The sequence below is a fragment of the Eulemur rufifrons genome, chromosome 2 (genome assembly GCF_041146395.1).
Source record: "Eulemur rufifrons isolate Redbay chromosome 2, OSU_ERuf_1, whole genome shotgun sequence".
NCBI lineage: Eukaryota > Metazoa > Chordata > Mammalia > Primates > Lemuridae > Eulemur > Eulemur rufifrons.
Genome location: NC_090984.1, coordinates 72060038 through 72064256, shown reverse-complemented (window position 1 = coordinate 72064256; position 4219 = coordinate 72060038). Strand labels below are relative to the sequence as shown.

The 4219-nt window shown below is 33.6% G+C and overlaps 1 non-coding gene across 1 annotated transcript; it reads left to right on the top strand.

Annotated features, from left to right (window-relative positions):
• Positions 1-3650: 3650 nt before the first annotated feature.
• Positions 3651-3756, top strand: LOC138381059 (U6 spliceosomal RNA). The gene has a single exon (XR_011233009.1). It is a non-coding gene; the product is annotated as a U6 spliceosomal RNA (small nuclear RNA).
• Positions 3757-4219: the final 463 nt, after the last annotated feature.

Below are 4219 nucleotides of genomic sequence, written 5' to 3'. Positions count from 1 at the left end.
TTGAAGATAAATAATAATAAAATACCATCCATGACCAAACTTAGTATTTTTTATTTCTACTTTTATCTGACATGGTTTTGTCTAGTAATACAGCTCATGGTTAAGTAATATTGCTCATGGTCAATAAAGAAGCTCAGCATTTTGTTATTCTAATTGTTTTGCCACATTCTTTCATCTTTGAAATTTAACAGTCATTGATACATGTAACAGTTTGGAGTTATCTTTGGTTCTTTCTCTTCCGTTCACTCCCTTATTGCCAAATTGTTTCTTCCCATCATCTTACAAAGCCCACATCTTTCATTCTTTTCTTTGGTTCTGGTTAACATCTGCCTTTTCAAGCTTATATTTACCTATCTTCACTTCTCTCATTATCTTGTTCATCTATTATTTTGACCATTTTATTCCCATGAAAGGTCTTCCTATGACTATCTTACCGTGGGGCCATGAATGAATGAATGATATAACTATATAGGCATCTACACATGCCATGAAGATAATCATCCAAAATCATCCTTGGAAAAATTTGGGGGCAGCATTTAGTAAGGCAGCAAGAGGTACAGGGCTGTTACCTTTTAAGGAAATTTGTATCAAATTAGTATCTAATGCAGTACAAAGTCCAAGAGAACCAAGGACTTAAGAGTCTAAGAGGTAAATAATTCAAATTGTCAACTCATTATTGCTCCAAGTGAGTTTATAATTTCCAAGAAAAAACCTGGTACATATTAGGTTGTTATTTATTTCTTTGATTCCCAATGCTTTGGTAAGAATTTAAATAACAAAGATAGTATATAATCAAGTGCTAACAAGTGGCAGAGACCAAGCTTTAATGATTGTCATATGAGGGTTGCTTGGGGTGGAACAAATATATATTGGTGGGGCTGAGATGGGGAACAATGATATCCTGATTTGATGTTACTTGTGATAAAGGTCCTAATTTTCTAACTCTATTATGTTTATACTTCATATTAAAAAACATGTCTATCAAACTGATTTCAATATTATTGTTTAAATGAAATATGAGATAAGGAACTATGTCAGTCACCAAAGGAACCTGTAAATGTTTTGCTCTGAATTCCTCTTTTTTTTTGCCAAGAAATTTTAAATTTAATAATATGGAGGATAGTTATGTTGAGAGGCATTGAATACAGGTACATTTTTAAACCATGTTCCTTTTTTAGAACAAATAAATATCTAAGCTCATACTTGAGTCAATAAAGGAAAATCATTTGGATGATTACGAGTTTGTTGGTAGATGATATTAAAGAAACATTAAGCATTTATATAAGCAGTGTTTTTTAATGTCAAATTAAAATATTTCCTTTTTCACATACTTTCCTTGATGCTTATAAACAATTAGGCTGTTGTTTATAAGGGGCAACAGTAATAGAAGTTCTGCTTTTGCTTTTGAAAAGGAGCACTGGAGCATCACTGGGTTTTAGATACGTAGGAAGCATTACAAAGACTTTGCAAACAGACTGAAGGAAAATAGGTGGAAGCTCGGTCTTTCAAATAGTACCTCATCATCATTCCTAATGTAAACTTTTCTTAACTCTAATTATTCTTTACTTCTAGTAGAGTGCCAACTATATATACATGACAGTGTTTGTTAGTAAGAGAATCTTAGAGAAGATTTGCAGGAAATAAAAGTTTTAGGAGGCCTGGAGGGCACAGTGGCTCACGCCTGCAATGTTAGCACACGGGGAGGTCGAGGAGGGAGGGATGCTTGAGGTCAGGAGTTTGAGACCAGCCTGACCCCGTCTCTATGAAAAATAGAAAAAAAAAAAATTAGCTGGGCATGGTGGCATGTGCCTGTAGTCCCAGCTACTCGGGAGGCTGAGGCAGGAGGGTTGCTTGAGCCCAGGAGTTTGAGGTTGCAGTGAGCTATGAGAATGCCACTGCAGTCTAGCTGTTGTGACAGAGCGAGACTCTGATTCAAAAAAAAAAAAGTTTTTTTAAGTTTTAGAAAATAAAATATTCTTTACAATGTACCTTTAAACAACAGAATGAACAACGAAGATGTATAATTATAAACTGGCCATGCACTTAACTTTAAGGATATCAGAATTAATATATTATATAAAACAACTCATTCTTAAAAGCAAAGTAAAATTTTTTGCCACAATTATTTTAATATATTTTTCTCCTAAGATAAATATCAAATTTAGGAAAGCAAGGTTTGGAATTATAAGAGTTAAGAAAACACAGCAACAGTAACTCCATTTAGATAAGGGGATAGAAGGGTGGAGCAAGGGAACAATACGCTAAAGTACTTTTCTTTCACAGATCTTGGTTCAAATTAAGGTTAAATTCCAAAGGAGGATGTGTTTTCCCCTTATAGAGTCTCAAAGGACATGCCTTTGTTTCCAACTTCCCAGAGAAGATATATGTTAACACAAACAAAGCATTTCATAATAAATTTAACTTTTATAGAGTGACTAATGCCCTGTTGAGATAAGGCAGACTCTCAGTCACCTGTGTTTAATCCAGGCTGGAGAAATTATGCCAAGGCACACTGACAAAACTTTATTCCTTTGGAGAGAATGGCAGTAACCTGGTAGGGAACAGAAAGAGTCTTGGTTTTAAAAGTCTAGTTGGAATGACTTTCTCTTCCTCACTGTGAACAGTTTAGCATTTATGTACTTTGGAAGGACAAAGAGGAGAGGTAAGCCTGCCAAAATTTGAACCTGTGTTTCTGGGAACCTGTTAGTAGGTCAACTGTTACAAATTAAGAGAAACTGCCAAGGAGTGGTAGATACTAGAAATTTGGGAGTTGGCCTACAAATAGCTTTATTAAAGCCTGCGTACTGTTTCTTCTAGATCTCAGGTGAGGTGACATGATGTTTAAAATGCCACAGAGTACCACCATTACTTAGTCCCACCAGGCTTTGGTGGGAGGTAGAACACCATGGAAAGAGACAATTCTTTTCTGACAGAAATATTTGACAGTTAACAGACTGAAAACTAGATCTTTAAAATTTTACCTTGGGTTTTGCTAATAATAATAATTTATTAATCTATCTCCTTCTAAGAAAGACAAATACTTTGTGTAAATAGTGCTTTTCTTTCCCTTTTCCCTTTGTCTTTATATTATTCTTCATTAACTAGAAGTCCAATTCTTATGTCCTCATTCTTGCAAAATGTCTCTGCATTTGTGGCTAGGTAAATTTGCTCATTGAACATATATTTCCCTTTTCCATGTGCAAATTCTACTGACTTCCATTGAAGGTGTAAAAATTAGTCCTGTGGAACATTAAGAAGAAATTCCTTCTTGAGAGAAGAAAACAAAAACCTATTTGTGTCAAATAGGTTTTGACATCAAAACACATCTGACTACACATTATACAAGTTTTATTTTTGATATTTATAAATTCGTCGCTGATAAAAGCCTTAGGAAATCTACTTAAAATTTAAATAAAGTAGAATAAAAGTCATCTCTCCTTTTCTACTCACTAAAAAAAGAAGATACCGACATAGAATAAACTTGATTTTAAGTTGCTTTATGAGAACTTTTGCAACATCTCTTTATTTTATCAATCTGCAGGTCATAATATTGATTCTAATAAAATTAAGTATATCATTTTTTTCTAAGCTTCTCATTTCTTTATAGTGCACAATTTCTTTCTTGTGCTCTGAATTATGTATTAAAAATAGTTCTTACATCACAGCATGTATTCTAAAATTGGAATGATACAGAGAAGATTAGCATGGCCCCTGTGCAAGAATAACACACAAATTCATGAAGTGTTCCATTAAAAAAATATATACATATATATAAATGCCTTTCATCTTTTTATGTTAGCTGGTGACTAGCCGAGAAAATGCTTCTGATTCTAGACTGCTAGACAAGGGTAATGAGGTTTCTCTTCTCAGGGTATGTAATACAAAATCTAAAAATCAGAAATCAATTAACTTTTCCAAATTTCAGAAATCAATTAACTTTTCAGAGAGGAACACCACAAGGGGGCAGGTGAATCCAGGCTAGGTCCTAGGTAACAGGGTCTCAGTATTGGGAATTTTGGTCAAAAGATGAAGAAAGATGAGGGGAGAATTAGAAACATTTCTAAAGATAATATTTATTCATGAACATAAGCATTAGATTTGAATCATTCAAGTGAAATTTTATTTATAATATATCCAAAGGCATTAATTGCAATACATGAAGAAAATAAATGAAAGATATCAAACCAATGTATATAGTCACACACTGAAAGTGCTCATT